The sequence below is a fragment of the Polypterus senegalus genome, chromosome 7 (assembly GCF_016835505.1).
Source record: "Polypterus senegalus isolate Bchr_013 chromosome 7, ASM1683550v1, whole genome shotgun sequence".
NCBI lineage: Eukaryota > Metazoa > Chordata > Cladistia > Polypteriformes > Polypteridae > Polypterus > Polypterus senegalus.
The window spans coordinates 39,780,315-39,803,256 of NC_053160.1; the positions used below are offsets into that span (position 1 = coordinate 39,780,315).

Below are 22,942 nucleotides of genomic sequence, written 5' to 3' on the forward strand. Positions count from 1 at the left end.
AGCCTTTGAGCACCTGGCTCATCGAAGACATTGTAGAGGTGCGGCCACACGTGTCGCGGGTTGGCTTTATGTGATCCTGGTCCAGTGTTTCTGTCTCCTGCTCTCCCATAACTGAGGGCTGATTTTGTATGTTGTATCCTCTCTGAAAAAGTCCACTTTCTTCCTGCTGATATTCATGTCACCACATTCTGCCAGCTTCACCTTTACTTTTGCATATTTGAGTTTTTCCATAAGAGAGTCCATAGACTTTTAATCTGCCAAACATCCTATCAGACGGAGCCATTTCATTAGAAAAGTTTTGTGAAGGAGCCTTCATAGGTGGTTAGTGGGCACCTTAGCCATACTAGAAGCAGCCCAGTGTCAGTGCATCAGGAGGTGAGGCGTCCCTAGTGTCCCCAAGGCCAGTCTATTTTGTGACATTTGTTCCTTGTCTTAAAAAGTTTGCATTACTTCACCTTCCAAGGCTTCTCTGCGACTGTGAATTAATTCTCCCCCAGCAGCAACCGAATTGATAGAGAATAACAGCGATGTTTATCACTGGCTGGATAAGCTCCACAGTAAATTAAAACTTAAAGTAAATAAAAACGCATTTCCATTATGAAAGTCAAGCTGGCAGACCAAAGTTAGCTTCATATAGTGAGGAGTGAAAAGATTTGTGCAAAGCTGAATTTGTATCATAACGCAGTGTTTACCTTCGCAAAAAAATTAGTGAAAGAAAAGGCAATCGACTTCCAGTGAAATTTAGGCCATTAGCACAAGAAGAGAGATGCCGGTTTTCTCTCTGGGACTGTTTTCATGCATAAATTCCACATGCATTCAGTATGCTGTCATTTAATATTTAAAGAAAGACGTCTTGTTACGGAGCCATCAGAAATGTGGTGTTTGGACTGGTAACAAGGAAGGCAATCTTGACAAACATAATCTTAAAGAAGCATCGGAGACAGAAAATGGAACTCAAAGACTCCAGGATAAAATCTGCTGGAATAAACAAACAAGGAAGTACTGTTGCTAGGTAACGGTGGGGGGAACGCAAGCCCCCTTCCATATGGTGAGCTTTCCTGTGGAGAAAACAGAGTGATGTGCAGGTAACGGTGCACTTTAGTGTGTTTGCCTGTTTGTCACATAACTAAAAAAATGCACTGATGTGAATGAGAGATATAAACGGATTTGATCTGACAGACGTGCAGGTGTGTGAAGGAGGCTTTAGGGGGCAGTATTCCTTGTTTTCTCCCCTAGAATATCCTCACTGTACCCCCAATAAACTCCTTTTAGTGATAAATTGCAAACAAAATGAATGTTAGTGGCCATTTTGTGAAACTGCATGCAAAGTGAAACTTCCCTGTGTCTCTCATTGCCAGCCTCAGACATTCTGAAGTATGCATCGCTTCAAAAGGCCCCCAAAATACCTGGAAGGAAGAACAAATACACAAAAACACATGCAAAAATCCACAAACCGTGGGAGAAAGAGCTGTCATCGTGCAATCTTTTAAAATAGATGGCTTTTTTTAAAGTGTTATTAAAGGCGGAGGACTGCTGGTCCTGGCTGACTTTTAAGATAATTTGCCGAATGTAAATAACTGGCCAGAACAACAGGAGAAACCTCAGAAAATCACACTCAACCAGACTTGTTACCACTGCTGAACAGATTAACACCAGAGAAACAAATATCTACAATATAATAAAACACTAAGGTCTGTGTGTGCAGTCCCTCTGAGCAATCTGATTGGTCAGTTTGGCTTTGGTAACACGACGGACGAGGAAGTGTGAGACACAGAAGGAGTAGCAAAGGTGTATGAGGCCTCTGAGTTCATCGTGGGCTGGACAGACGGTCCACCTACGGCCCTGTACGCGAGTTCAGGATGGAATAATAAATTAGAAAGTAAATATGCAGTGCTGTTATTAATGCTACAGATATATTGGGAGATGGACCCAGAAAGTCAAAGTCACAGGAAAAGGAATCCTTTTTTTTAATCACTCAATCCGTACAAAGCCAAAACAGTTCCAGCACATCCAATGGATTGTCCACCTAAATATTTTGATTTTCAGAATGCATTCATTTTTAATCCTACTTTATTCAAATAACAGCTTGTGTTTCACAAGTTGTGAATAATCTGAATGTACACGTTACACTGAAACCTATTTTAATATGCATGACTTTATGTAAAGAGCTTACGTGTTTGTCATGTGTGCTGTGCTTTTCTAAGTGTTGCCATTTTTATGTTTATATTTTTTATAACACTAAACACAAACTGCACTCTTTCTCATTTCTCTGTTGTGCTTTTTCAGCTCTGAGATAATGAGGGTCACGGCTTTAACACATTTTGGGAAATTCTCTGTTTTTACACCAAACACTCCTCCATCTGCTAAAGACAATGACTCACAGAGAGAAAAAAAAATGCAGACTGTCTGTGGTGTTCAGGGTGGGGCTCCTTGGTGGTCTATCGACTCATATTACATATTTAGAGTAGCACCAGAATGAACCTGTGCTGTCCTGGTGACTTCTGTACAAGCCTGACACACTGGCATACGATGGCTCAGTGTGATGAGTGAAACGCGGACACGGTGTGCTGTGACAAAGGTGTGCTGTGACAAAGGTGTGAGACTTTTATGTACACAACACTCCAACGTGTCACAGTGACAGAATGTTGGTGGAGTGTTTGTTTAATTTGAATTTATAAAGGGTCCTGGAAACAAAACTAATATTTTAAAAAATAAATAGTCTGAGCACACACACTGAGATAAATAATATAAAAACACCAGCATCTCTGAACACAGAGATACACAGCCATCAAGACTCACTCAGACAACTCAGTGCTTCCTTCCAATGTATTCCTTAAGTTCATTTTGAAATATAAAACATTCATTTATTTTTATTTATTGATTAATTGCTTGGCTGTATTAACTGTCCTGTGAGTCTGTATCCTTGTTTTCATGTTTCTGCGGATGAATTTCCCCATGGAATGAATAAACTTTATCTAACGCAACCTGAATGCTACCAGCATGTTGAGAAAGTATCAGCACCCGTGAATCTCTCACAAAACGTTAGTAACTAGTAGACATCACCAAATTTAATGGTTTTGTAGAGGAAAAGATCAAACTGTAAAAACAGCAGCTCAGGAACTACAGAAGGACTAGCTGGAGGAGCAACAGACAGACAGACCGATTATTAAGACATTATATAATAGATAATTAAAAAAATCTGTTATGTCATCTGTCATCAGAGAGATGGATAGCAAAGGCACTATATAATAGATAGATAGATAGATAGATAGATAGATAGATAGATAGATAGATAGATAGATAGATAGATAGATAGACCTCTGATGGCACTAGCAGAATGAGCCCATGCTGATGGTTCTCCTCAGGTTTACCGGAGATCCATGCTGAGGATGCCTTCATGATTTACTCTTTGGGCACCTTCAGCTCTCATTCTGCTGCCCCACTGCCTTAAAAGACGACATTGCTAGAGGGCCTGAGCCACTTCTGGATATCCAAAAGTTAAGTAAAGTTTTTGTTTTTTCTTTTCAGCCCTGTCCAGATTTCTGCCAGGGAAACATCAAAAATTTGTACACATTAATCATCACCTCACCACCGGAGTCAGGGACATTGTGCCTTTCTTCAGTCTTCCACAGTCTCCTTGTGTTCATTTTTCAATATTATATTTTCAATATTATTTTATTTATGGATTATTTATTCAGTGTGTATTTTATGTTTGTGTTAATTATAGTAATTATAAAGTTAATTATAAAGTATCTATCTATCTATCTATCTATCTATCTATCTATCTATCTATCTATCTATCTATCTATCTATCTATGTGATGAGTTATGTGCCCTGTCCCCTTAACTTGGGGATTCAGGCAGCTAAACCACCGTGATGTTTCACCAGGAGGCCCCCCTGTGCCTTTTTCCCAGGCAGAGGGTCACCATTGAGAGTTGTTTGGTGAACATCGTTTTCTGTCCACTTTGTTTGGATTTTCTGGCCTCTTGCTCTGTTTTTGTGGATTTTGTTTATTGGTCTGTGGTCTGACTTTGTTTGTTCACTGTTGCCTTTTAGTGATGGCTTTTTGTTTGTTTCTTTCTCTTTTCTGTTAGCAAATACTTTGTTTATAATACATTTTTTCTAATTTTTAAAGATTTATGGCTTCTCTCTGTCATGCATCAGGTTGAAATTGTGTGTTTTATGCTTTATTGTTGTTTTTACTAAGTTTTAATTATTATCTCATATTTTTATGTTGTTGGATTGATACATGATGTTATAAAAATGTTCTGTTCTGTTGTAGGCGGTGGGACCACCCTGCTGTCACCACTCCTGGATGCCTCCAGGCTGTATAAGTAAGTGGAGGAGGTCTTGCTGTTGGGATCTGTTGTGGAGGTCTGGTACGTATTATACTTTATAAAGATTCTTCTTGTTCACAAGCCTGAGGTTGATGGTGACCCTCCTTCCTCAGGGGCTTTCACTTTTTTTTGTATTATTTATCGTTGTTTTTTTACGAGCTCCCCATATTTTGGGCCTACTCCAGATGAAGCCAGTAGGTGCCTTAGGAGCTTCTCTGAAGTTAGTGTTGCCTCTGATGGGCAGACCAGGTAGGATTGTGGCCTGCTCCATGGCCTGTCTTTGATGGCCCAATACCTCTGGAAGACACTCCATTTTCTTAAAGCTCCCTCCCCCTCTCTCTTTATTCATTTTTGGTTTAGTGAAGATTTCAAGATAGTTCTGGTGCTGGGCTTTCCCCTTTTTGTGCCTATGTAGGCTGAGGTCTACTAATAGTTTGGTGAGAAGCCATATTGAAGTCCAGGTTTGAGTCAGACCTGTCAGATTTCAGAGCCAAAGCCTCATTGTTTTTTGGTATTTTGTGGCAGTAATCACAACACTGACGCACAGTTCTGTGGTTCTCAAATAGTGGGGTGCTTGTCAGATAGTCGGTTATGCAGGACTCTAAGGGAGCAGACATCTTCATCGATGTATTTGTGTTAAAGGCAAACATGGCTGATCCTCCCATTGCTACCTGCGCCTTTCCTTAAAAGAGCCCCCATGCAGCAGATAAATGATGGCTTCTTCAATCCCAATACTCATACACGCACAATAGAGGGTCACATAGTAATGTCCTCCCAGGTATGTGATAACACCCCAGACAGAGAGGTGGCGCTGCCACTAAATGTCTTGTATTCTTTTTCCTCCACAGTGCAGAGAAACCACCCAATGAGGGCAATTGACTCCACCACTTCTGGTCCCTGGGAAAAAAAAGTTCAACCGCCTGAAAGGAGATGTCACTTTTTACCCAAGCACCCAGAGCAAAGGAGCTCCTCACTTACTTGAATGCAGATGAAGCAATCTTTATTGTAAGAAGCCACGTTATTCTGGTGGCAGCAATTTGTGTTTCTTTTTTTATTTTTGTTTGATTCGTTGAGTAAGCAGAGAAGGCCAGGTTGGCACCCCAAAATATACCTTTGTATCAGCCTGTCATTACCTCGGATGACCACAACTCCTAAGAGACAAACTGCAGGAAGTCCCAAGATGGCAGTGTATAGACTTTTCTTGGTCTTTTATAAAGTGAGATGTTAAGTTCATTTTGTTTACTGAGTTCAGCCTTCTTTGGTCCTGGACCCAGGCCGACACACACACCCAGAGGCACATTGGACTTCCTGCTACTTTCAACAGGTCAAGTTCTCCATTCCTTTGCTTGTCACACCTGGTTACAGTTGTGACTGTTCTAGCTTCAGGTGTAAGGCAGAAAATACCTGAGATGAGATCCTAACACACACATGTTAGCAAGGGCATGTGTTTGGAATGGGTGAGAAAAACAGATATGGGAAGGAGGTAAAAAATCAACACAGAGGCAACCATTGCACCACTGTGATGCTCAGATATTTTCATCCATCCATCCAGTCATTCTTTACCAAATCTGATCTGATTCAGCCACTGAATATGGAGTCTGTTCTGGCAGGACTGGGTGTAAGTCAGGATCACAAGACACACTCAGGCACTCACCCGCCCGCGCATCCATAAAAGGCCACCTTAGAGCTGCCACTCTTTGAGATGTCAGAGGCCAACGCACACGGGCCAAAAGAGAAGGTCTAGATGCTACACGGGCAGTGGATTTAAACCCGGGACCCTAGGGATCATCTGAACAAATCAGCCACTCAAAACTGAAAACAAATTAACAGAAGACAGCCTTTATGACACACTGCTGATTCGGCAGAACATCTCTCGCGATCCGACAGGACTTCTGCACGTTCTTCTTTCAATTATCTTTTACAGTGATGTTTCAAATAACAGACAGACCTCCATTTTCAAAGAGAATGTGAAGCCACATGCTTTGAATGTTAGGTTAAATGCAATTAAAAAGGTTAGTGACTGTTTTTAACATTTATTGATATATCACAAGTATGTTTATTCTATTCAGAAGAAGATTAATTATTTCAAACAGTATAAATAATAAAGTATAAATAAATAACAACATAAACTTTGTCAAAGCAGGTTCAGCAAAGGGCAGACTGCTCTGCTCATAAAGCCTTGTTTTCTGCTCTAGCTGTTGGCTCGTCACAAATGGTAACTTATTCAGACGTTTCCGCACACCCCCACTCGACAGCTCAGGATCCATTATTGGAGCTGGATACCAACATTGCACTTGCAGCATATGCTGACTTCTCAGCATCTGCTAAGGATCTGCCTACAGGAAAAGCAAAACTTTAGTGAAGGAGATGTGAAAATACTGAGCACTGAAAGGAGATAAGAGCCGGTGCACACAAACAGGTACTGTAAAGCGCCTCAGATATTATTTAAAAAAATATTAAACAAATCAATGAAAATGGAAATGGGTTTGCATTTCTCCTTCAACACTGAGAAGCCACAGGCTCACTGAAGCACATAGGATTGGCATGTTTTTTAATGAGAAAACCATTTTGAAGCCAAAACAACAGAGTAGGATTAATTTCAGTTCAGTTTACTCTGAAGAAGCTTATTTGTGCTTATCAGCCCAGGATACTTCTGTAGGTGCCATCACAATACAACCATCCATCTTTGAGTGTCGGGAGTTTAGTTTCGAGGTCCTGAATTACCAAACCGGGACATCTTCACAATGTGAGAGGACTTGAATACCCCAAGGAAAAGACCACAAAGACATGTGGACAATGCGACCTTCACAGGTCTAGAAGCCAACACACTGGATCTGCAGAGCAATCAATGGCCCACCGTGTAAAACATGAATGGTGAGAATTCAGCTGAAAACAGAATATAATTAAGGCAAAATTCAGAATTACACAAACACATTTTAGAACACTCTGATTATAGCAAACTCTACTTAATTGTCATAATAAAGATGTCCAATTTTTTCTTGACATGCTCAATACAATTTCTTAGCTAGGGTGACATGCGAGGGAGTAGGGAGAATCCTCACAAACATCTGCATCGCTAACAGCCTCTCTGCTTTTATCCCCAGCCTGGAGGTATGAAGCCCACTGATGTCACTTCCATCTCGGCCCCGAAGGTTCCACAATTTCTGCCCATCGGGATTTTTAAAGAATTGGGTTACCATAAGTTTAAATTCAATGTAATTTGGAGAATGAAGAGCACTGAGCTCCACAAGATAGAAGCACCCACAGAGCCTGAGAAGACAGTCACCTATTGATGCACAGCACCCACCATAATTCATTGAGAACTTTTGTTTTCTTTTCCCCAATTTTTAATCTGAGATGAAGGTAAAGGGGGTACAACTGAAAGGAAGGCCAAAGAAGATTAAGTGGTATCAAATGATATCTAAAGCAGGGGGCCCCAGTGGCTGCAGGTTTTCATTCTAACCCTTTTCTTAATTAGTGACCTGTTTTTGCTTCTAATTAACTTCTTTTGAATTAATTTGAATGGACTTGCTTTTTAAGATTTGTTCCCCTGAATTTCATCATCGTTCCTCTGAATTGTTTCATTTCTTTCCTTAAATGGCACTCAAACAGAAATGAAATGTGAAGTGAGTGAGCCAGCAGAAGACCAACTAAGTCAGTGCCTTGAACTCCAACCAGTTGCTTAACTAGGTGCTGATTCTTGTTGTTAATTAAACCTGATCTTTAATTCCATGGCTTGTTGCTGCTCTCATTGTTCAATAGCAGACGTTCCTGAAATTATTGATTTTCTCTTTTCTGAGAGTATTGGTAAAATGCTTTGGATACCTGAGCAGATCAGCATTTCTGAGGCCTTCACCGTTCTTTATTTTTCAGATATTGCATGATCATCAAAGTTCTTTTGGTTAATTTTATATATCACTAGCCGTCCCCCATGGCTCCACCCGCATAGTAGTGAAACAGGACAAACTTTAAAAATCAATAATCAAACAGGTATCGCTAGCTAAGCAGAGGCAAGTTACACTTCAAAACAGGCTGCCACGTGAGTGAGGAGGGCCCTGACTGGCTCCCTACTCCTGACATCATGCTTCCACCTCCCCTTGGCCCAGAGGCTCTGTCTCGGATTAGCGCGAATAAATCACTCCTGCAAGCGAACTTTGATTCTTAGCGCAATGAGAGAAGTCACAAAATCAACCGGAATGTTCAAGCAAATTCTAGAAAAAAAAACGATTTAAATCTGTCAAGTAGTTGTTTCGTTCGCTAGCTTTGCAGAGGTAAGGAACGCCCTGAGGCTGGTGCGTGAGTAAGAAGATCCGCACCCTTCCTTTTCTTTGGCACGCTGCGTCTCTCTCGGAATTCGTGCAAATAAATCGGTACCGCAAGCGAACTATGATACTTAGCGTGATGAGAGAAGTCGCAAAATCAACCGGAATGTTCAAGCAAATTATAGAAAAAAAACAGATCTAAATCCGTTAAGTAGTGAAAAGCAGACAGATATACAGACAGACGTTGGATTTTATATATAGAGAGATTATTGCTTGGCTGCTAATTAAGGAAAAAGAAACAATTAAGGGGTCTGAGTCAAATAAAATGAATTCTTAAAAAGCAAGTCCATTCAAATTAATTCAAAAGAAGTTAATTAGCAGCAAAAACAGGTCACTAATTAAGAAAAGGGTTAGAATGAAAACCTGCAGCCACTGGGGCCCTCCAGGACCGGAGTTGGGGACCCCTGATCTAAAGTATAATTTCACTTCATACTGTGCCTCATACAACAGATAGAGAAGGGACAAGACTTAGAGAGCAACTTGCTAACTTGGGTGTAATGATGAAAATAGCTGGTGATGATGAGGCTCATGATGATAACCATTTAGTTTAGGCCTCTGTCCAGCAGTGTTGCCTGTGCAGTGAAGAACTACAACTTGCCACACATGAGGGTTTCTGTGGTGCACTTCTTACCCAGGAAGATCCTGGTGGAGCACCTTTAAAAGGGCCTCAGCTCAAATCTTTGGCCACAGCCAGACAAATGTTTTATGCAGCCTTTGCTGACAATGTGGATATTAAGCCATTGTACTGTGTTCCAACTACAGATGAGATGTCAAGACACTAGAAAGACAATCAAGATCTGGTCATCCTCAAGTGACCATACCAGATTAGAACTAACGTGTCCAACTGGTCCATCTTAGAGATGTTTTAAGATCTGCTGCCCATGGTGCTACTAAAACTACTGGAAGGCACAAAGACCACATCATTGATGGGGCAGTATGGGACACTGAGCAAGGTGACCTGTCAGAGGCCTTCTTGTCACATCTCATATACAATCTGACGCCATAGTAGGATAATGCCATGCCACACACCTCTGCTGTGGTCACAGATGCCCCGGTGCTGCTTCGGCAAGCCTTCCCTCTTAGCCCTAACCCCACGAAGCACCTTTGGAATACCCTGACGTGCAGCATCTGGAGACATGACTGCAAACAGTCAGCAGCTTCATCATTGTCTTCAGCAGGGACTGGACCACATCCCACAAGTACAGACTGAAAGACTCATTGGCTGCACCGGAGGAGTTAAGGGACGATGACCATAAAATGGGGTCAAATCAAGATGGACAGTCGATGTTGTGCTTTGTTTTCCCATTACTCTCAGTTTTTGGTTTTATCTCAGAAATGAAGCTTGAATGTCTGTCCAGCAGTGAGTATGGCTTTTTTGGATCAGTTTCAATGATGCAAGCAAACACACCTATTTAAAAATACACAATGAAGATAACAAGTGTAAAAAAAGAAATAACTCAGACCAAGTCAGCCTTTGCTCCGACTTCAGGTTGGTGTGGTGTGGGGGTCAAGCAGCTTGAAACCATAAGCTGCACTCCATAAGTGTAACATGCCTTAGAATACACCATCATAAAATAGGTAGACAAGATAAATGACACCCAACAAGAGAAAACACGAGGGTGAAACGCCATGAAGAAGAAAGCCTCTTTTTGGGTGTTTCCTTTTTGCGAGTTGTTTTTCTCTTTGAGTTTTAGCTAAAGTTTTAAAACGAATTTTGTTGGATTTGATGGCAGACTCTACTGAGCTGATTCAGTGGTTGGTCGACAGTGGGGACCTGAAAGAGACGCAGCTCCAGCCTGAAAAGGGACCTGGAGATGACATATAGATGTTTAAGAACAAGCGGGCATAGGCATGCATGTACATCATGTTCACCCCCTGGTGGGTTTATATTTTACCTTTATACAACATTGAGTCACAGTGGGTTTAATTTGGCTTTTCTGACACAGAGAATCTGAAAAAGAATCTTCAATGCCAACGTGAAAATAGATCTCCATGAGGTGGCCTAAATTACGTGCACATACTGTACATAATAATGGATCACACAAGTGTTCTCTCCCTTCAAGTCAGCACTTACTAGATGCACCTTTGGAAGCCATGACAGCCTTGAGTCTGTGTGGAATCCTAATCGCATTATGTGACATCATCTACTGTGGAATTCTGCTCTGTACTTGTAATATTTCTATTGCACTATTATATTGTCTTGAGGATTACTTGTGTTGTGTTTACCCCCTTTTTTTGACACCCACTTCATGCCCAGCCTACCTGGAAAGGGGTCTCTCTTTGAACTGCCTTTCCCAAGGTTTCTTCCATTTTTTTTCCCTACAAGGTTTTTTTTGAGGAGCTGTGAAAAGGCAGGTCCTGTTAAAGCCCATTGCGGCACTAATCGTGTGATTTTGGGCTATACAAAAATAAACTGTATTGTGCACTGGTCTCTATCAGCTTTGCACAGCTGGGCGCTACCATTTTTCTAAATTCTTCATTGCAAACCTTCTCAGGCTGTTTCAGGTTTCATGGGGATTACATGTGAAAAGCCTTCTTCAAGTCCTGCCACAGATTCTCCACTGGATTGAGGTTTGGATTCTGACTCTGCCCCTTTAAAACATTGCTGATTTTATGATATTCCTGTGTAGCTTTATCTTTATACTTGGGGGTTGTTGTCTTGCTGGGAAACAAATCTTCTTCCATGGGATAGATTTTTAGAAGACTCCATCAGGTTTTTTTCCTTCATTTTGCTGCATTCATTTTACCCTCATAAGCCTTCCAGAGCCTGCTGCAGAGAAGCATCCCCAGATCATGATGTTGACACCACCATGCCTCATGGTGGAGATGTTGTGTTTTAGCTAATGTGCTGTGTAACATGGCGTTTAGTCTGATGGGCAAAAAAGTCCGTTTTTTTTTCTCATCAGTCCATTGACCCTTCCTCCACCTGAATCCCCCATGTGCCTTCTGACAAACTCCAGCTCAGAGATCATGTGTGTTTTCTCTTTGCTACACTCCCATGAAGCTGCAACAGTTGTTGTTTGCATAGTCTCTCCAGTCTTAGTCACTGTAGTTTGTAACTCCTTTACATTTCTCATTGACCTCTTGGTGGTCTCCCTCACTAGTCGTCTTCTAGCTTGATCCTCCAGTTGTTGTGGACAGCCTGGTCTGGGCACATATTCACATGATTGATGTAGCTGAACCCTAAGGGGTATTTGGTGACTGGATATTTTCTTGTCTCCATTCCCTGACTTGTGCTGTTCATGGATTTGCTTGGAGTGCTCTTTTGCTTTCATTGTGTAGGTTATGCCATGGCATTAACTGAGCCCTCCACATAGTTGTCACCCAGCAGCAGAAGGCTGCTATTATTCTCAGGTAACTTCTCCTCGTTTCACTTCAGCTTAGCCGTTCCCTTCTGATGAGCACCTTTGGCATTGCCTGGTGCCATATGAATCCTACACCTCAGATCCTTGGGTGGGCAGAGTGCTAGGTGAGCTGCCATCATGTTGCTCCAAAACGATTCCCATGTCCCTTTAGTTTAGAATGCAGTTGTCCATCCAGTGGTCCTTTGTACAGACAACTATGCTGCACCTCATTTTTTATACAGCACGTGCATCATCCCTTGTCCTCCTCAACATTAATTTCTGTTGTTTTCTCTTCCTCCATGGCCACAATGCCACCTTGTGCCAAATTTGTGAACACTAGGATTTGCTTGCAGTGTGATCATGCAAGATTCCCGGGGGGCATATCCTGTGCGATAATCCTGTTCTCAATGATGGTATTTTGTAATGGCCCAGCTAAATCATTATTTTCCAGTGCTTGGGGGTTGCCTTTCTAATGGCAGCAGACAGGAAGGAAATCAATGATTTGACATTGCTAACTGATTAACATGCTAACTTTCCAGCTCTAAATGACTGCCCTGCTGAGCAGCTCCTTAACTCCCCTTTAGGCCGCTGACACTGCTTTTCTGCAGAGACCACAGGACGGTCAAAAGAAATGATCAAAATCAGGATGAAAAGAAATATTAGAGTACCTTAGACTAAGAAGTGAAGTGATGATTTAAATCGGAAAAGTCTACCAAAGCATTTATAAAGCCATCGATTAGATAGATAGATAGATAGATAGATAGATAGATAGATAGATAGATAGATAGATAGATAGATAGATAGATAGATAGATACTTTAATAATCCCCAAGGGGAAATTCACATAGTCCAGCAGCAGTATACTGATATAAAAAAAAAACAATATTAAATTAAAGAGTAATAAAAATGCATGTAAAAACAGACAATAACTTTGAGTAATGTTAGCATTTACTCCCCCGGGTGGAATTGAAGAGTCACATAGTGTGGGGGAGGATCGATCTTCTCAGTCTGTCGCTGAAGCTGCTCCTCTGTCTGGAGAGGATCCTGTTCAGTGGATGCAGTGGATTCTCCATGATTGACAGGAGCCTGATCAGTGCCCGTTGCTCTGCCATGGATGTCAAACTTTCCAGCTCTGTGCCTGCAATCGAGCCTGCCTTCCTCACCAGTGTATCCAGGCGTGAGGCGTCCCTCTTCTTTATGCTGCCACCCCAGCACACCACCACCTAGAAAAGGGCACTCGCAACAACCGTCTGGTAGAACATCTGCAGCATCTTATTGCAGATGTTGAAGGAAGCCAACTTTCTAAGGAAGTATAGTCGGCTGTGACCTTAGAGTATCAGTATTGGCAGTCCAGTCCAATTTATCATCCAGCTGCACTCCCAGGTATTTATAGGTCTGTACCCTCTGCACACAGTCTCCTCTGATGATCACGGGGTCCATGAGGGGCCTGGGCCTCCTAAAATCCACCACCAGTTCCTTGGTCTTGCTGGTGTTCAGGTGTAAGTGGTTTGATTCACACCATTTAACATAGTCTTTGATTAGCTTCCTATAGATTAGTTCATTAGTCCACAGTGGTCCACAGTAATCCACAGTAAGACACACCATCTACAAAGAAAAGAAATCAGTACTTTTGCTACTCTTGCTATGTGTGGATGTCCTGCAAAGAAAACGATGCAGCGTGCAATGCTAAAGGAGATAAAAGGAACTCAAAAAGAACCTGCTGAAATCTCTGCAGTTGGCCCCACACCATAATGCTCCCTCCACCATAACTCATGGCTGGGGTGAGGTCTTAGGTTTTTGTAGTGTGTTTTTCCACCCAATGTAGAGGTGTGCTTTTCTGACAAAGAGGTCAACTATATCTCTCATACATCCACAAAATATTCTCCCAGAAGCACTGTGGAACATCCAGGTAGTCTTTCCATGAATGCAATTTTTGCTCAGTGTTTTTCTTATGGTGGACATGTGAGCACAGATTTGCTTTTCTGCAAAGACCTCAGGACAGTGGTTCAGCAGCATACATTCTCCAACACTTCATGCATTACGCTTGATCTTGTGTAGGTCTCTTCATCCATTTTTTGGACTTGTATGCAAAGACGCCCAAACAGAGAGAACAAATATCTCAAGTCTCAGTAAATGTTTGAGAGTCAACCATAAATTCACACACACTTACACAGTTGCAAGAAATGTTTTAAGAACCCTTTGGAGTTATCAGGATTTCTGCATTAATTACTCAGAAAGGGTGGTCTGACTGTCGCCAAAGTCACAACAATGACAAATATAATCAGCTTAAACTATTGACACACAAAACACCTGTCCACTCTGAACACATCGCTTAAACATCCACAGGTAGGAAGTTGCTAACACAGATGGAACAATAAACTCGAAATTGAATCAAGAAACTTTACAAGAGAACACTAGGATGGCGGCCCTACACATGGAACTTAACAGAAGTTGAATGATGAAACAAACTAAAGGAGTTACTGTAGGTGGACCAATCAAAGAGAAAAGACTAGCGGTGCACAACGTTTGGCTACTGACAGAGTCGACTCTTCTCAAGAAAGATTTGTTCAAGTGAAACATGTCCAGATCAAAAAGAAACATCAGAGATCCTTAGACTTAGAATGGAAGTGATGCATTAAAACTGTAAAAAGTAATTCCAAAGTTATATATTAGTACTTCACAGTAGTCCACAGTAAAACACATCATCTACACATGGAAGAAATCAGTAGTTATGCTACTCTAGCTATGTGTGGATGTCCTGTAATGATCGTGAACCCAAGAAGAACCTGCAGAAATCTCTTCATCTGAGCTAATGTGTCCACCATAAGAAAACACTGAGTGGAAATTGTATTCTTGGAAAGACACCACAAAGGGAACCACTGAAAAGACTACTTGGATGTTCCACAATGCTTCTGGGAGAATGTTTTATAGATGTATGAGAAAAGTTGAACAGAAACATACAATTCTACATTTGGAGGAAAAACATACGGCAAAAACTAAGACCTCACCCCAACTACGAGTTATGGTAGAGGCAGCATTCTGGTGTGATGCTGCTCTACTGCCTTAGGGTTTGCATATCCTGTTATCACAGAGAGAACTATGAATTTAAAACTACGTCAAGAAATTTGAGAAGAGAATGTCCGGGAAGTGGTCCTTTACAAGAAGCTTAACAGAAATTGGACAGTGAAACAAGATAGTAGGTCAAAACTACGGAAAACGTCAACAACATGATGACTTAAACCTATAGCAAATGTATGTTCTGGAATGGCCAAGTCAGAGTGTAAACCTCAATCAAGAGGCCAAAACATGACCTGAAGAGAACTGTTCACTCACGGAATCCAAGAATTATCAATAAAATGAAACAGCCGTCTGGTCTAAAATTCTCCAAACTGTCGTGCAAGTCTGTCTGATCTGCATCTAAAGAAACATCTAGTGGAGGTTTTGCTGCTGCAGCAGATTTGCTCAGTTACTAAATCCAAGGGTTCACATGTTTTTCCCACCTGGACTGTGAATGTTGACTCAAAGCTTTGCTCACTGATTGACCATCTTAACGTGTAGTACCAATGACCCTACGTTCTAAAACTGATGAAATACTGTATAGGAGGTTTTTATGGATTGTGCCCTAAATAGAGAGAAAAATCCATTTAGCTGTTGGGTCAAAATTGACCCAAAGGACATGACAGTGTTCAAAATCTGTAGCAACTGAACAAAAGGGGGACATTTGGATAGATGTTTGTGTTTTATAAAGCTGGTAAGAACCTTCGCATTTCTCAGCAGAAAAAGATGACAGTCAGGGTGTTGTTATGGGATGGAAACAAACAAACTACCCTAAATGCGATGGAAAGTCTATTAAAGGCATGGCAATACAATTTTTTAGAAGTTTTTTAAATTCTATTTTTGCTGTTCATTAGAAGGTGGGGAAATGCAAAGAACAGCCACTGAGCGTCACTCATTTGACAAGCATCCAGACACTTCCTAAATGATAGCAGAGTCTCCGCTTCAGCTGCACAACTTGGTGATTTGTTCCGTATTCCAGCTACCATCTCAAGTAAGAACTATTCCCAGGTTTCCATCTTGAATTCACTTCTCCTCATTTTCCATTCACTTCCTTGTTATTCTTCCAGCTTGGCTCATTCCCTGGCACATTGCTATATGCTCCTGCTATTTATGCCAATGTCATTGTGTTATTTTGAATTTTCCCCACATGACTAGGAATTATGTGTCCATTTTGGGTGGTTGTTACTCCTCCCTATTTTTCCGTAGTTGGGAGTTTACAATGGTCAAGTTCAGTCTGAAGATGATGAAGCCATCTATACTGCTCCTTACAGGAAAAGTTGGGTGTCGTGCTTCGATTATCCCTGGCATCCTAATGTCGGGCCATGGTCGTCTTCACATAATTGAGTGTACATGTGCACACAAACCCAGGATTGGGTGACTGACACGGTTAACACTAGAATTACCAGAGCCTACGAAAAAACTCGTAATTCCGTCCCACCTTAAACTGCTTCTTAAATCCCTTCACACCTCTCCGCCAGCGTCCTTTGTTCTCTAAATGTGCTGATAAAAAGAAGCTCGGAGCAGCCGGCTATTCCACCCCCCCACCAATTTAGAACGTGCACGAACTTCTCTCAGCTCATGCCTTGATTGAGTATCTGGGAGTGAAGTGGAGTTTTAGAGTGAAATAATAGATCGTTGTTTGGAACACACGCATTTCATGTCTGTTCCGTTTCTACAGTAATCTGTGTCAACACATTGTTAAAACAGAAACTTTTTTTATATTCTAGTAGTAGATGACAAAATGTAGGCATAAACTATATAATGTATGAAGCCTGAAGTCCAAATAGCAAAGAAACATTTTCACAAGAATAACACAATTGCACTTTTATTCAAACATATAACTGCAGAAAGAAAAAGCCACCTTAACATGCGACATTGACACCAGTTTACTGTAACTGATTCCGTGGTTCGATAGATTCAGCCCCCGCTTGCGAATCAAGGGGTGACGAGGTTCGATCCTGCGCCCTCCATTTTGAGAAGTAAACTGCTCTTAGTCTTACTGTTTTAGAATAAAAGCATACATTTGATTTCAGTCTGTAACAGCCGGTGCAATTTATGATCTTTGTAAAGGTTAGCTTTTTTTTTAATTCACTTTTCACTCTCTCAGTCGCGTTCAGAATCAATCCATACAACCCCATCTGACACGGCTGTTTTCACTAAAGACGCTATAGCTCTGCAGTGTACCACGATGCATACTAACGCCCGGTTCTGACACACAAACGCTGGCGAAGCTGCCTTCTTCGTATCTCACCGTCACTTGCTTTTCTTTTTATTCAGTTTTATTGAGTGTTCCTGCCAGTCCCTGCATGTTGCTGTATGCTTTTCTTTTGCACCCAGGACATGCAGAAGAAAGAATGGTAAAGACCAACTTCGCGCTATATGCAATCATCAGACACTCCCCATCTGCCCGTGTCGTTCAAACACAGGAACATATATTGGTGTAAAAGTATAACAAAAGTGCACTTTTATTCAAGTGCACTTTTCCATCGCCTTTTTCTGTAAGAAGCAGTGTACACACTTCTCTCTATGCTGTGGTTTCTATTACACACCTGAAAGAAAGAGACAATACATATGAACATATCCAGCATACAGCAACATGCGGGACTGGCAGGAACACTCAATAAAACTGAATAAAAAGAAAATCAAGTGACGGTGAGATACGAAGAAGACAGCTTCGCCAGCGCCTGTGTGTCAGAACCGGTGGGGGCGTTAGTATGCATCGTGGTACAGCACAGAGCTATAGCGCGTCTGTATTCTGTTTCTTTTGTACTCCGGGCACGCAGAGGAGAGAATAGTAAAGAGCAGTAAGTTCGGCGCTATATGCAATCATCAGACACTCTCCATCTGCCCGTTGTTTTGTTATACTTTTCAATACTTTTATACTGCTCAAACGGGCATGCTCAAAAATACACGTGTAATGCCACGAAAAGTGCACGCAGACACTTCATTTCAAAACAAAACAAGTGCACTTTTATTCAAAACTACCTGTATAACCGAAGAAAAAAGAAAGCAAGATACAGTAGGCGATTGATACGACATCTTGCATGGTGCAATGCTAAGAAGTGAAGATTTTCATTCCGTGCTATATAAAATCATCACATTCAAATATTAACAGTTCCCACACACCCAAGGACCGTCCTTCCTACATTTACGACACGTACTTGTTGCCGTGTACACACCTCTCTGTGCTATGGTTTCTATTACACTGAATGAGCACCTGACACTGTACTTTCTTCCTGGGGAAGGTCCCGCATCAGAGAATTTCCAGTTCCTGCATAAATTCACACCCGATCTGACGCTGTTCGTTTTCAAATAATATTGCATTAGTGCGATTATATTTTCACATATATTGTCTTTCTTTCAGGTGTGTAATAGAAACCACAGCATAGAGAGAAGTGTGTACACTGCTTCTTACAGGAAAAGGCGATGGAAAAAGTGCACTTGAATAAAAGTGCACTTTTGTTATACTTTTACACCAATATATGTTCCTGTGTTTGAACGACACGGGCAGATGGGGAGTGTCTGATGATTGCATATAGCGCCGAAGTTACTGGTCTTTACCATTCTTTCTTCTGCATGTCCTGGGGTGCAAAAGAAAAGCATACAGCAACATGCGGGACTGGCAGGAACACTCAATAAAACTGAATAAAAAGAAAAGCAAGTGACGGTGAGATACGAAGAAGGCAGCTTCGCCAGCGTTTGTGTGTCAGAACCGGGGGTTGGCATTAGTATGCATCGTGGTACACTGCAGAGCTATAGCGCGTCTTTAGTGAAAACAGCCGTGTCAGATGGGGTTGTATGGATTGATTCTGAACGCGACTGAGAGAGTGAAAAGTGAATAAAAAAAAAAAGCTAACCTTTACAAAGATCATAAATTGCACCGGCTGTTACAGACTGAAATCAAATGTATGTTTTTCTTCTAAAACAGTAAGACTAAGAGCAGTTTACTTCTCAAAAGGGAGGGGCGCAGGATCGAACCCGTGACCCCTTGATTCCCAAGCGGGGCTGTATCTATTGAACCACGGAGTCAGTTATATTAAACTGGTGTCAATGTCGCATGTTAAGGCGGCATTTTCTTTCTGCAGTTATATGTTTGAATAAAAGTGCAATTGTGTTATTCTTGTGAAAATGTTTCTTTGCTATTTGGACTTCAGGCTTCATACATTATATAGTTTATGCCTACATTTTGTCATCTACTACTAGAATATAAAAAACGTTTCTGTTTTAACAATGTGTTGACACAGATTACTGTAGAAACGGAACAGACATGAAATGCGTGTGTTCCAAACAACGATCTATTATTTCACTCTAAAACTCCACTTCACTCCCAGATACTCAATCAAGGCATGAGCTGAGAGAAGTTCGTGCACGTTCTAAATTGGTGGGGGGATGGAATAGCCGGCTGCTCCGAGCTTCTCTTTATCAGCACATTTAGAAAACAAAGGGCGCTGGCGGAGAGGTGTGAAGGGATTTAAGAAGCAGTTTAAGGTGGGACGGAATTACGAGTTTTTTCGTAGGCTCTGGTAATTCTAGTGTTAAGGCAGAATCGTGTTTATACAGAATGTGCAAGTGATCTTCAGGAGTTCTCCTGTGGAAGACATCATTAAACTGCACAACAAAGAGTTAAACGTTATCGCCCCCATGAATCTGAGAACAAGCAAGAAGACTTTGATCATTTTTTTTGTTGTTTATAAATACTTTAAGTCTTTCATGTGCTGTTAAATAAATAACATCCACTCCCTTTATACATCCTCAAAGATTTGACGTAAGGCCACTGGTTGCTGCGTCACGCAATCGGACTGCTTCAAAATATCTCTAGCGAGTAGCTGGATTAACACTAAGATGATGCTTTATTAATGTACTTCTGTTACTGGATTGACTGTACACAGCACATTTTATTTTGCTTGGGTATTTTACTTTAATAAAATAAGTATTACACTAGGTTACTCTTTATAACGTAATTGGACTACGTAACGCACACTACTTTTAACACATTACTGCTCCCAAGATTGTGCTGCTGAGTTTAGTACTGGACAGTCAGCTCATCAACATAAATGTATTGATTTCTGAAACACTGAGACAGATTATTTCATCCAGGAGAACAAATAATGCAATTGCCTAAACATTTGCCTCTGGAAATTTATCACGTGGACACTTCTAACTGTGGCTGCTGAAAGTGTGCGTGAAGCTCAAGACACGTCCGTCTCGAGTAGCCCCCCGCGCTGTAATTCTAAGATGAAGACAGAGGCCACAAGCAGTTTTATCTAGCATGTCTTTAATGGTTTATTTCTCTGCAATACAAAATATGGATGGGGTGTCACCACCCTTGTGCCCTCACTGCGGCCATTACAGAACTTTAACAAAACGTTAAATATAACAAATACCATCAGAACAAAACGTGCAGTTTCTCATCACCTGCATGCCCTATAGTATAAAATACGTTTACATTAAACATTAAGGCAATAATTTTTTTTTATATCAACAAACTAAACACTATAAGAAACCAAAAGAACAGCCCTTACCTCACAGTGGCCATTACAGAATTGAGAGTGCGCCCAAACAAACATGCCCCTTGTGCTTTAGGAAGGTTCCATTTACATGGCGGGGGAGTCGGTTTTCTACCTCTCAATTCTTCAGTGGTCATGATTCCTGCTTTAATGAAACTTAACAAAATATCCCTGAGCCTTTTATCCCTTACAGTCTTATTAAATTAACCAAAAAATAATAATATTGGATGACTATAAACAGAAGGCTACTTAACCTCCGTCACACTAACACGTGCACAGGCGAACAGAGTGCAGCAGACATGCGCAGAATACGAAATCGCTTACAAGTCTATATGCCAATGACTGAGTTACACGTGCAGCAAGTCTACCCGTGTTAACCCAGCTTCTTTATCTGCTATAAGGGTGTACCTGCCATTTTAGACACTGGGTTTCTGGTTACTGACGCTCATGTAAACGCGTTCAGTGTGCATTTTCATTTTTAAGAATCAAGAAGGAGTCGTTAGCTGTGGGAGGATTTAAAAAGACTCTGTAGATCACCACAGAATCTGAAACTGCCTCCTTGTCTCTGCTCTCCCCAGTGTGCTAAAGGCACCTCTCAGTCTCAGACTGGTTTGCAGTCTCCATGTGTATTACACCCCCATTTGCTGAGGAAACATTAGTAAGGAATTTCCAGACTCAATGAACAATCACTTTGTGTCTGAAAAGCTGGCGTTCTGTGCAGCACAGTGTCCAGGAGGATGTTCATCATTAAGCGCTTTTCTAACAATTCTTGATTGTCTTTTGCTACAGTCCGAGCTTGAACATAATTTGCAGTGTCTACGTCTGTGTCCAGAGCCTAACCCACTTTTCAGTCCGAGATGCTTCCTCTGAGTAATTATAATGAAAGGTCTTGAAATCTGGAAAACGATCAATTGTTGTACAAAGTCTCAGTATAACCTACTTTCGGAATCTGCAGTTGCCAGTGTTTAGTAGCACAATCCTTTTGGAAATGGCTGAACACCATCAGTGTGCACTTAACAGTAAGCTTTTGGTCCAGCATGTAAAATATTATACTTTTCTTGGTGGGACTCAGTGTTATATAATTAATGAAGAGACTGCATGAATTCCAAGTATTTACTGTTTTCCTGGAATCTAAAACACAATAACTCTACATATTGGACTCGTAGCCACTACCGATCTGTGAGTTTGAATGTTCTCCCTGCGTTCACATAGGTTTCCCATCAGTGGCTGAATTGGCAACTCTTCACTAATTGACTGTGGCAGCATGCATGAGGGCACCATAAGACAGACTGGTGTCCAATCCAGTCACTCAGGTCAGCCCTGAACACCACAAAGCAGGAAGGAACCTCAACCAGTCTGAGATGGAAGACCTTAACATCTGAGGAATGCTAAAACCTGGCTGAGATACAACGCAAATTCTCCCCTCAAAATCAGTCCCTGTAGGCCCCCAGCAATCCCCAGTCAACTTGAACCTCCCTGAAGTATTAGCTGAAATGGCCCGAGACACCAAATGATGGCCCTGCATAGGTTCATCAATATACATTACCTAATCTAAACTTAAATACTTTCATTTAAAGAGGGTGGCATCCAAAGCACTTGATCTGGGCCCATAGACAGTGTCAGGGAGCTCTAGAAGATACAAACTGTGGCGAGGCAAAAGACAGAAATACACGTGCAGGACCCTGTTTGCAATGGCAGCTCATATCTTGTATTCAACTCTATGCGAGTGTGAAGGTCATAGCTGATGTAATTAAAACATCGGGAGGAAGTTAAACTGAATGATTATGCAGGACTCTCACACTTGACTCGATTCCAGCTGGACAGGACTTGGGGTAATCTTACAAATGACATAATCGACAGCTTCTTCAAAAGCATTCGCCCCTTTGGATGTTTCCCATTTTATTTCTACACAGCACAGATTTATTTTGGCTTTTTTGTCACTGATCAACAGAAAAAAGATTGTTTAATGTCAAAGTGAAAACAGATCTCTGCAAAGGTGTCTAAGCAAAGTACAAATCTAAAACACGAAATAACTGATTGTCTACTCTTTCAGTTTCTTAAAGGAATACGCCACCCCAAAATGATATTTTTTAATACTTTATGTTACTTACCCCACATTGGTTTGGAATGATGGCCGAGAGAAAGTTTTAATCTTATGCTTTCTTGGAGAACCAATATAACAAAGTTTGAGGGAACCAATGGTGACCAACGTGGGACAACAGCAAACAACTTCAAAAACCTCCATGAAAAAGAAATCTCAAGTTACTGGTGTTGTGTTAAGCACATGTCAAGTCATCCAGTCTTACAATGTGCAAAGCAAATGTATTTTTTGCTAAATTATTATTTAAAAAAAAATAATTCTAGAAAATGAGAAGC

The 22,942-nt window shown here is 41.2% G+C and overlaps 1 long non-coding RNA gene across 1 annotated transcript; it reads left to right on the forward strand.

Moving 5' to 3' along the window:
* The first annotated feature begins 4,288 nt into the window (after positions 1-4,288).
* On the forward strand, positions 4,289-7,758 carry LOC120532130. Its single transcript, XR_005634211.1, has 3 exons — positions 4,289-4,379; positions 5,186-5,342; positions 7,442-7,758. It is a non-coding gene; the product is annotated as an uncharacterized LOC120532130 (long non-coding RNA).
* The last annotated feature ends 15,184 nt before the right edge of the window (positions 7,759-22,942 follow it).